Here is a 12,282-nt window from a genome sequence, read left to right as displayed (position 1 = left end):
GTCATCCCTGACAATCCCCTTCTTTCCTCACAAAATGAAAATGATCTCTCTCTCTCTCGCAAATCAAATCAAATCAAATGTATTTATATAGCCCTTCGTACATCAGCTGATATCTCAAAGTGCTGTACAGAAACCCAGCCTAAAACCCCAGACAGCAAGCAATGCAGGTGTAGAAGCACGGTGGCTAGGAAAAACTCAGAACATGGCCAAGATGTTCAAATGTTCATAAATGACCAGCATGGTCGTATAATAATAAGGCAGAACAGTTGAAACTGGAGCAGCAGCACGGCCAGGTGGACTGGGGACAGCAAGGAGTCATCATGTCAGGTAGTCCTGGGGCATGGTCCTAGGGCTCAGGTCCTCCGAGAGAGAGAAAGAAAGAGAGAATTAGAGAAAGCATATGTGGGGTGGCCAGTCCTCTTCTGGCTCTGCAGGGTGGAGATTATAACAGAACATGGCCAAGATGTTCAAATGTTCATAAATGACCAGCATGGTCCAATAATAATAAGGCAGAACAGTTGAAACTGGAGCAGCAGCACGGCCAGGTGGACTAGGGACAGCAAGGAGTCATCATGTCAGGTAGTCCTGGGGCATGGTCCTAGGGCTCAGGTCCTCCGAGAGAGAGAAAGAAAGAGAGAAGGAGAGAATTAGAGAACGCACACTTAGATTCACACAGGACACCGAATAGGACAGGAGAAGTACTCCAGATATAACAAACTGACCCTAGCCCCCCGACACATAAACTACTGCAGCATAAATACTGGAGGCTGAGACAGGAGGGTCAGGAGACACTGTGGCCCCATCCAAGGACGCCCCCGGACAGGGCCAAACAGGAAGGATATAACCCCACCCACTTTGCCAAAGCACAGCCCCCACACCACTAGAGGGATAACTTCAACCACCAACTTACCATCCTGAGACAAGGCTGAGTATAGTCCACAAAGATCTCCGCCATGGCACAACCCAAGGGGGGGCGCCAACCCAGACAGGATGACCACATCAGTGAATCAACCCACTCAGGTGACTCACCCCTTCCAGGGATGGCATAAGAGAGCCCCAGTAAGCCAGTGACTCAGCCCCTGTAATAGGGTTAGAGGCAGAGAATACCAGTGGAAAGAGGGGAACCGGCCAGGCAGAGACAGCAAGGGCGGTTCATTGCTCCAGAGCCTTTCCGTTCACCTTCCCACTCCTGGGCCAGACTACACTCAATCATATGACCCACTGAAGAGATGAGTCTTCAGTAAAGACTTAAAGGTTGAGACCGAGTTTGCGTCTCTGACATGGGTAGGCAGACCGTTCCATAAAAATGGAGCTCTATAGGAGAAAGCCCTGCCTCCAGCTGTTTGCTTAGAAATTCTAGGGACAATTAGGAGGCCTGCGTCTTGTGACCGTAGCGTACGTGTAGGTATGGACGGCAGGACCAGTGTTCCTTGTTCTTCGTTATGCTCTATGTGCTTTTAACGGACCTGTGAGACTATCACAGTGCAGGTGCATTTATACGGAGACTTGATTACACACAGGTGGATTGTTTTTATCATCATTAGTCATTTAGGTCAACATTGGATCATTCTGAGATCCTCACTGAACTTCTGGAGAGAGTTTGCTGCACTGAAAGTAAAGGGGCTGAATAATTTTGTACGCCCAATTTTTGAGTTTTTGATTTGTTAAAAAAGTTTGAAATATCCAATAAATGTCGTTCCACTTCATGATTGTGTCCCACTTGTTGTTGATTCTTCACAAAAAAATACAGTTTTATATCTTTATGTTTGATGCCTGAAATGTGGCAAAAGGTCGCAAAGTTCAAGGGGGCCGAATACTTTCTCAAGGCACTGTATATAGTGAAAACAATAGTGGTCCTAAAACGGAACCTTGAGGAACACCGAAATTTACAGTCTCTCTCTCTCTCTCTCTCTATAATGCAGTAGCGGTCGGTGACGTTTATGACGAGGGAGGACAATTGTTTTTGTTCATGAGCATGGCCTTATTTCTATTACAGCATGTTGGATGACTGTCATTCATTTTCCATTCACCCAGTTCAATGTAACTTTGATAGGTTTAGGCTACTACATGGTACTGTAATTTCCCTGTACCCATCATGAGGTTGTTACAACCTAGCCTATGAATGAAAGTTTACAACATACGCTACCGTTCAAAAGTTTGGGGTCACTTAGAAATGTCCTTGTTTTTGAAAGAAAAAACCTTTTTTGTCCCTTAAAATAACATAAAATATATCAGAAATACTATGTAGACATTGTTAATATTGTAAATTACTATTGTAGCTGGAAACGACTGATTTTGAATGGAATATCTACATAGGCGTACAGAGGCCCATTATCAGCAACCATCACTCCTGTGTTCCAATGGCACGTTGTGTTAGCTAATCCAAGTTTATAATTTTAAAAGGCTAATTGATCATTAGAAAACTATTTTGCAATTATGTTAGTGCAGCTGAGAAACAGATGCCTCACAAGTCCTCAACTGGCAGCTTCAATAAATAGTACCCGCAAAACACCAGTCTCAACGTCAACAGTGAAGAGGCGACACCGGGATGCTGGCCTTCTAGGCAGAGTTGCAAAGAAAAAGCCATATCTCTGTCCAGTGTCTGTGTTCTTTTGCCCTTCTTAATCTTTTTATTGGCCAGTCTGAGATATGTCTTTTTCTTTGCAACTCTGCCTAGAAGGCCAGCATCCTGGAGTCGCTTCTTCACTGTTCAACTATGGTCTTTCTCTCTCTTTGAGTCAACTACTCAGAACATTTTATGCACTGCAGTGCTAGCTAGCTGTAGCTTATGCTTTCAGTAATAGATTCATTCTCTGATCCTTTGATTGGGTGGACAACATGTCAGTTCATGCTGCAAGAGCTCTGATAGGTTGGAGGATATCCTCTGGAAGTTGTCATAATTACTGTGTAAGTCTTTGGAAGGGGGTGAGGACTATGAGCCTCCTAGATTTAGTATTGAAGTCAATGTACCCAGAGGAGGACAGAAGCTAGCTATCCTCTGGCTACACCATGGTGCTACCCCACAGAGTGCTGTTGAGGCTACTGTAGACCTTCATTACAAAGCAGTGTGTTTTAATCAATTATTTGGAGACGTGAATGTATTTAGTATAGTTTTTCAATGTTTTACCATTTTTATTTTTATGAAATTCCTTCCTCCCCTTCCTCCTCTGAGGAGCATCCACTGAGGCTATACTGTATATATCATTCACTCTCTATCTCTCTCTCTCATTCACACTCTCTCTCTCTCTGGAGAAAACATGCACTGGCAGTGAGGCTTTATGTTCTAGTTCACCACAACGTGTGTGCTCTCTGATAGGCAGACAGGAATGGTCTTGTGTTCCCTTTACATTCCTACTTTACATGAAATATATCTGCAAATCTGGACTCCTTGGGTCGTCATTCTCTTCTCACAACACAACGATGCAAAGTCTGTGTTCTCAGAGTAATTTGACAAAAAGATTAGAGCGAGAAAGTGAGTCAGAAAGAGAGAAGGAAAACAGACAGAAAGATGGTAATAGGAGAGGAAATGGAGAGAGAGAGGGTGTAGAACAGTGTGACAGCTTCCCTCTGTCTCTTTCTCTCTCTGTCTCTGGCTCTCTCTATCTCTCTCCCTCTCGCTATCTATCTCTCTCCATCTCTCTCTCTCCCTCGCTTCCTCTCTCACTCTCTCTCTCTCTCTCTCTCTCTCGCTGTCTCTCTCTCTCTCTCTCTCTCAATCTCTGTCTCTCTCAGTCTCTCTTTCTTTCTCTTTCTTTCTTTCTCTCTCTCTCTCGATCTCTCTCTCTCCCTCGCTTCCTCTCTCCCTGTCTCTCTCTCTCTCTCTCTTGCTCTCCCCACCCGAAGGCAAACTAGATTGAAGCACAGCAGCAGCCCACGAGAGTGTGTTATTGGATGATCCCAGTGTGCTGGTGTGTTATCATATAGGGCCAAGGCACCAGTAGTCTAGAATATTGGATGATCCCAGTGTGCTCTTGTGCTATCATATAGGGCATACGCCTTGCCCTCCCGCTCTTCTGGAAATGAGACGCCTTGCCCTCCCGCTCTTCTGGAAATGAGACGCCTTGCCCTCCCGCTCTTCTGGAAATGAGACACCTTGCCCTCCCGCTCTTCTGGAAATGAGACGCCTTGCCCTCCCGCTCTTCTGGAAATGAGACGCCTTGCCCTCCCGCTCTTCTGGAAATGAGACGCCTTGCCCTCCCGCTCTTCTGGAAATGAGACGCCTTGCCCTCCCGCTCTTCTGGAAATGAGACGCCTTGCCCTCCTGCTCTTCTAGAAATGAGACGCCTTGCCCTCCTGCTCTTCTGGAAATGAGACGCCCAGGCTCTGTCGTAACCGGCTGCGACGGTGTCGAAGGTCCATGGGGCGATGCACAATTGGCCTAGCGTCGTCCGGGTTAGGGAGGGCTTGGCCGGTAGGGATATCCTTGTCTCATGGCGCACCAGCGACTCCTGTGGTGGGCCGGGCGCAGTGCACGCTAACCAGGTCGCCAGGTGCACGGTGTTTCCTCCGACACATTGGTGCGGCTGGCTTCCGGGTTGGATGCACGCTGTGTTAAGAAGCAGTACGGCTTGGTTCCCACCACTGGCTCATTTCAGAAGGAATCACAAGGATGTGTGTTTGACCAAACTGGGGGTATTCCACTGAGGTGATGATCAGTATTCACTGATTCATAATGTAAATCACCTGAATTATGTGCTGCTGTTCGCTGAGGGTAATCAATAGCTACTTCGTCCGAGAAGATTGGGCTGTGGAGGTTTATTGCCCTGTGTAAAACACACACACACACACACACACACACACACACACACACACACACACACACACACACACACACACACACACACACACACACACACACACACACACACACACACACACACACACACACACACACACACACACACCCCTCACATTAGGAATTATGATGCTGTGTGTTGGGTGCTGTACCTGTATTGTTAGGATTCCCACGTATTTCAACAATTACTATCATTAGTGCTAATGGCTGTTTTGGTGGGAGTAGAGAGACAGGGTGGGTGGGGAACAAGCTCCATGTCAAGAGGATACCATAAAGTTAATGTGGCTTCTCTATGTAACATAAGACTGACACTGAGGCTGGGTATATCTGGCCGCTGTTGTCTTTCAGTTTTAAACAACGATCATGGGTAAGAGGGATAACTCAGATTCTAAAGTCTGGTTTTCAGAGTGAGGTAGACTCAATGGATTACCTTTACTTTAAAAAACACAGTTGACTGGGAGATGTATGAATTGTAATATCTTTCCTGCTGAAATAAAATATTATACAAAATAAATGTAAGAAAAGAATGAATGGATTCAGAAAGGTGGGGATGGGGGGGACTCTTACATTTCCATCCTCATTCACTTGATCAAGAAGGAAATATTTCCAGTTGCCTCTCTTGGAGGAAAATGGCTGAATGTCTTTTCTAGATCAAAGTTGTTCTTCATTTCATCATGCACCTTAATTGAACTGTGAGATATCAACAGTATACTTTTTAATTTCACAAGCTCACTTACTTGTAGGTTTCCCTCAGGTCTCTCTAAAGAGAAGCAAATATTATAGCTTCCATCAATAATGATCCCGATAGGCCTTTTATTGTCTCCTATTTCCCTAAAAACATGTTATTGTCCAACAAACAGCATATTAAATAGCCAATCAACTGAATCTTGCGGATGGTAATTTTTTCCCCACTTGAACCAACCTCTCGGGTCCCTTCCCTCCATCTACCATCCACTAACTCTCAAATAGACACGCAACTTTCAGACATTAGAGCAGTGCAACAGGGGAAGCAGAGGGGCATGGTATACATCGTGTGTTTTGTCGATGGAAGTCTAGCTTGGAGGGCTAGGCGTTCCCCTGAGAGTTGTTGGAAGGCATCAGGAGACAGAGAAACAGTGCAGCTGCTGCAAGTCTGGTGATGTATGAACTCATCAACACCAACCACCGCCCCTGTACTCAATTACTAATATAGCTGTAATCAAGCCTATAACTGCTAACTCTGCTTCTACTCTCAACCCTCCATCCCCATCGCTGTCTCTGGAACATAGTCGTTAGCCAGTCGTTAACCATCCTTAATGATCCAGCAACACTGGCCCTGCAACATGTGGTGAATCTAGCTGCAGCTGATATGCAAGTAGTAGCAGTAAAGCCATGAAGTCCATCTGAGTCCAATGCAGAACTGTCCTGTTGCTAACATGCTGAGCTAGCCATAATAAAGGCCTTTATTGCAAACCCAGTGGCCCCTCTCCCATTTCCCATCCCATTGCCAAATGAACCAATCATTCACATTTGTTAATGATCCAGCAGACTTGGTACCTGATTCAGTTTGGCCAATATTCCAGTACCATGTTTTACATTCTCCAGTCTCCACCCACTCAAGGTCTTAGAATTCAGTGCCATATTTTGCCTTCTCCAGTCTCCACCCACTCAGGGCCTAGAATCCGGTGCCATGTTTTCCAGTGAGCTGAGTGGCTCCAGAGCCAGGGAGAGTGGAGCTTAAACACCGATATGTGTAGCTGAGCTAAGGCTGTTATGGACATTAAAGATTAATAATTAAATAGTCAAAGTGTTCAGATACTGCAGACTCTTAGCTGAACGCTTATCAGAGAAAGGTCGAGCTGGCCCGAGCTCCATGTAAGAACCATTATATTGCACCCACAGGGAAAGAAGTGATACTTGTTCTTCTTCATTTTATGTGAGTCCTCTGTGTTGTCAATCATACTGTTTCTTGAGTTTTGAAGAGAGCTTTAAGTAGAGCGATATCTATTTAGAAAGACCTTCATTATATGATCAGATTACTCTCTCCAGTGTTGCTGAATTCACCACCACCACACTCACACACAAACACGCACACACACCATACATATCATAGTGTAGCAGTTGAGTGCCAACCATGGTACGCTGTTGACGCCCCACTATGATTTCTGTCGCCCTGATGCAAGGGTCGCTGTACCCGTTAGTGCAATTAGCTAACATGTCCCTTTGCTGATCTACAACCTGTTGATAGATGGTGGCAAGTTGCAAAATGGCTGGCGAGGAGAGGAGAGGGAGGGATAGAGGTAGTCTTTAATATGCAGTGTAAAAAAGGACAAACTGTTCCAACTCCATCAATGAGTGCTGGCCCTTACAATTGTATATGGACATAACTGAAGGTATCTTAGACCCTAGCAACCAGACATTATTATATTTTTTGTGTAGAAAGTAGTTGAGTGAGTTCCACCTTCATATCATTGCCATGCCTATAGCCATAGACAGGGCTGGGAAGTTGGAACTGGACAAAGGAAAGGGTTAACCATTTGTGCCTGGTGAGGGAGGTTGGGTTTTAAATGACCTTGGCAACACTAACAAGAAAGCTCTGTGGAGTTTGGACCCTCTCCTCCTTCCCTCCCTCTTTTTCTCTCACTCTCTTTCTCTCCTTTTCTCCTTGGTCTCTCACGGTCTCTCTCTCACACTCTTTTTTTCTCCTTTTCTCATTTGTCTCTCACAGTCTCTCTCTCTCACTCTCTCCCTCTCTTTCTCTCCTTTTCTCCTTTGTCTCTCACAGTCTCTCTCTCTCTCTCTCTCTCTCTCTCACATTCTTCCTCCTACTCTCCCCTACAGCCTAATACCATTCATATAAATGAGCAATGTAGAACACACTTATCTTCATCTCTCCCTCCCTCGCTCGCTCCCCAGCCCCTCTACCTACCACACTCTTTATGTCCTACAAATGTACATTCTCACTGAGAGTCAAACGTCTATCTCTGTGGCTTACTCTCTAGAACATTCAATCACTTGTTGCTTGTCATAGTGTTCTCTGAGCAACCTGCCCGTTCAATTTAGCTGCACCGATGTGAAACATCTCCTCTCCATCCTCCTCACTGTGTTTCTACAGTCCAGCCGGCCCCTGTGTTGCCTTTGCAGTTGACCCTGACCTTTGTCACATGGCTGTGAACAATGGGAGGGCTCTCTCAGATTCCTGGGGCCTAGTCATGTTGCATAATCACACAGCCCACGGCCCTCAGCCAGATCAGAACTCTATACATACAGTACATTCTATGAGAGATGAATACTACTGTAGGAGGTGGCTTTAGGTGATATCTAGATACATACAGCACATTCTGTGCGAGATAGTAGTCTATGAGGGTAGGCAACAACACATCCGCCATGCGACCCTTAATACGGTGGCCCCTCAGGGTTGCATGCTTAGTCCCCTCCTGTACTCCCTGTTCACCCAAGACTGAGTGGCCGCGCTGCGATTTCAACACCATCATTACATTTGCTGACAACACGACGGCGGTAGGCCTGATCACCGAAGACGATGAGACAGCCTATAGGGTGGAGGTCAGTGACCTGGCAGTGTGGTGCCAGGACATCAACATCTCCCTCAACGTCAGCAAGACAAAGGAGCTGATCGTGGACTACAGGAAACGGAGTGCTGAGCACACCTCTATCCACATCAACGGGTCTGTAATGGATGGGGTTGAGAGCTTCAAGTTCCTCGGTGTCCACATCACTACGGAATTACGATGGTCCTCTCACACCAAGACAGTCATGAAGAAGGCACAACAATGCCTCTTCCCCCTCAAGAGGCTAAAAGATTTGTTATGGCCCCTCAGATCCTCAAAAACCTCTACACTTTCACCATTGAGAGCATCTTGACTGGCTGCATCACCGCTTATGGCAACTGCTTGGCATCCGACCGTAAGGCGCTACAGAGGGTAGTGTGTACGGCCCAGTACATCACTGGGGCCAAGCTTCCTGCCATTCAGGACCTCTATACCAGGCGGTGTCAGAAGAAGGCCCTAAAAATGGTCAAAGATTCCAGCCACCCAAGTCACAGACTGTTCTTTCTGTTACCACATGGCAAGCGGTACCGATGCACCAAGTCTGGAACAAAAAAAACTCTAAACAGCTTCTATCCCCAGCCACCAGACTGCTAAATAGTTAGTTAAATAGTTAATCAATAGCTACCTGGAGTATCTGCACTGACTCTTTTTGCACTAACTCTTTTGACTCATCACATATGCTGCTGCTACTGTTTATAATCTATCCTGTTGCCTAGTCACGTTACCCCTACCCATATGTACATATCTACTTCGATTTCCTCGTACCCCTGCACATCGAGTCGGTACTGGTACCCTGTGTATATAGCCATGTTATTGTTACTCATTGTGTATTTATTCCTTGTGTTATTATTTTTCTATTAGCTATATTTTCTTCCTCTCTGTATTGTTGGGAAGGGCCTGCAAGTAAGCATTTCACTGTTAGTCTACACCTGTTTACGAGGCATGTGACCAATACAATTTGATTTAACGATTAAGTGATATCTAGATACATACAGTACATTCTATGAGAGATTAAACGCTACTGTAAGAGGTGGCTATAGGTGATAGCTAGGGCCACTCCAAATGTGTGGGAAATGGTCTCATCATCTCTAAACTATCTCCCTCTATCTTCCTTATTTCTCTCACCCCTCTCTTCTCTCTCTCTCTCTCTCTCTCACACACACACACACACACACACACACACACACACATAATGAAAGCTTAATTCATTTTTTGGTATGAAAAATGTGCATATCAATGATTAATTTACCGGTATCTAGATTACATTTCCACACCGTCTGGGATAATTATTTCCCCACTCATCATAAAGCAAACTCCAATACATCAAAAGCTCCAATACCATTCACCCAAACCATAGTCCCCCTATATCACCATGGCAGGTACAGCCCATCGCTCGGTGACCATGGTCCCCCTATATCACCATGGCAGGTACAGCCCATCGCTCAGTGACCATAGTCCCCCTATATCACCATGGCAGGTACAGCCCATCGCTCAGTGACCATGGTCCCCCTATATCACCATGGCAGGTACAGCCCATCGCTCAGTGACCATGGTCCCCCTATATTACCATGGCAGGTACAGCCCATCGCTCAGTGACCATGGTCCCCCTATATTACCATGGCAGGTACAGCCCATCGCTCAGTGACCATGGTCCCCCTATATCACCATGGCAGGTACAGCCCATCGCTCAGTGACCATGGTCCCCCTATATCACCATGGCAGGTACAGCCCATCGCTCAGTGACCATGGTCCCCCTATATTACCATGGCAGGTACAGCCCATCGCTCAGTGACCATGGTCCCCCTATATTACCATGGCAGGTACAGCCCATCGCTCAGTGACCATGGTCCCCCTATATCACCATGGCAGGTACAGCCCATCGCTCAGTGACCATGGTCCCCCTATATTACCATGGCAGGTACAGCCCATCGCTCAGTGACCATGGTCCCCCTATATTACCATGGCAGGTACAGCCCATCGCTCAGTGACCATGGTCCCCCTATATTACCATGGCAGGTACAGCCCATCGCTCAGTGACCATGGTCCCCCTATATTACCATGGCAGGTACAGCCCATCGCTCAGTGACCATGGTCCCCCTATATTACCATGGCAGGTACAGCCCATCGCTCAGTGACCATGGTCCCCCTATATTACCATGGCAGGTACAGCCCATCGCTCAGTGACCATGGTCCCCCTATATTACCATGGCAGGTACAGCCCATCGCTCAGTGACCATGGTCCCCCTATATTACCATGGCAGGTACAGCCCATCGCTCAGTGACCATGGTCCCCCTATATTACCATGGCAGGTACAGCCCATCGCTCAGTGACCATGGTCCCCCTATATTACCATGGCAGGTACAGCCCATCGCTCAGTGACCATGGTCCCCCTATATTACCATGGCAGGTACAGCCCATCGCTCAGTGACCATGGTCCCCCTATATTACCATGGCAGGTACAGCCCATCGCTCAGTGACCATGGTCCCCCTATATTACCATGGCAGGTACAGCCCATCGCTCAGTGACCATGGTCCCCCTATATTACCATGGCAGGTACAGCCCATCGCTCAGTGACCATGGTCCCCCTATATTACCATGGCAGGTACAGCCCATCGCTCAGTGACCATGGTCAGATGTGAACTCCACTGATACACAGAATAAAAACACCAGCTTTTAACAGCATACATATCATGTTGAGGAGGTGGGGGGAACCTGACAGTTTTGGAAAGAGAATTCCTTGCATTCATTGATCTAGCTCCACTTAGAAGGGGCAGGTAGAATGCAGAATTCTGAGAATAACATTAAAAAACTCCCTCTACAAAGGGTTGTAATAGGAGGTATGTCTCTCCCATGCTGGTTTTAGATCAGCTCACTAGTGGGCTGCGGAATAATCTAAGGATGATCACGCTGTTACCATGGAGGCACTAGGGTAATAAGGAAATGAGAGATGTCATTAAGACAGTTTAATATCTAGATAATATATACATTAAATATATACAAAACAGTTGGAACAAACTGTTGAGGAAGCAACATTTTGAGTGGATAAGCAAGTTAAAATGCAGTGTCTGGGTTAAACATTTTGAGTGGATAAGCAAGTTAAAATGCAGTGTCCGGGTTAAACATTTTGAGTGGATAAGCAAGTTAAAATGCAGTGTCCGGGTTAAACATTTTGAGTGGATAAGCAAGTTAAAATGCAGTGTCCGGGTTAAACATTTTGAGTGGATAAGCAAGTTAAAATGCAGTGTCCGGGTTAAACATTTTGAGTGGATAAGCAAGTTAAAATGCAGTGTCCGGGTTAAACATTTTGAGACAGAGTGGACGTGGCAGTCATTCATGTGGAACTGTGATGTCAACACCAGTGTCGATTTTGTGGTGTCAACAGCTGAAAATGATGAGTTGGTCAATGGCTCATAGCTGTCATACTGATTCCTATAATGAGAAATGGAAGAGGGATTAGACATCAACTCCCACTGAGTGACACAAATGGATCAGTTGGCTCCCATGTGTACTTCCTGCTTTCTTACAGGACCTAATCTTTCCATAATCCTTATTTATGTCTCTAGAGTCTAGACTGATTCCAGGAAATCCTATGACCATTACAAAACATTACAGTATGCAATATTAATGTGTAGATTTAATGTATTCGTGCTTTTTGTATGGGGTAAATAAACATGTTTATTTCTGTGGTGTGTTTGACATGCTACTCCCAGTCACTGTGCGTACTGATGGGTGCAGCCAGCAGTGGTAAAGCTTGGCTTAGCACTGCCCCCTGCTGGTAGAAACAAGAAATACACTTCTGTCTCTGTTTCTCATCTTTCTCACTCTCTCTCTCTCTGCTTCTTGGCATTACTAACCATACAACTGTGCAGTTTGGGCTCTCCCATTCCTGAATATCTCTCTTTATTATTACTGCTCTAGAGAGCCACCAGATGCCATG

The sequence above is a fragment of the Oncorhynchus kisutch genome, linkage group LG16 (genome assembly GCF_002021735.2).
Source record: "Oncorhynchus kisutch isolate 150728-3 linkage group LG16, Okis_V2, whole genome shotgun sequence".
NCBI classification, from domain to species: Eukaryota; Metazoa; Chordata; class Actinopteri; order Salmoniformes; family Salmonidae; genus Oncorhynchus; species Oncorhynchus kisutch.
Note: the sequence above shows the minus strand (reverse complement) of the source record.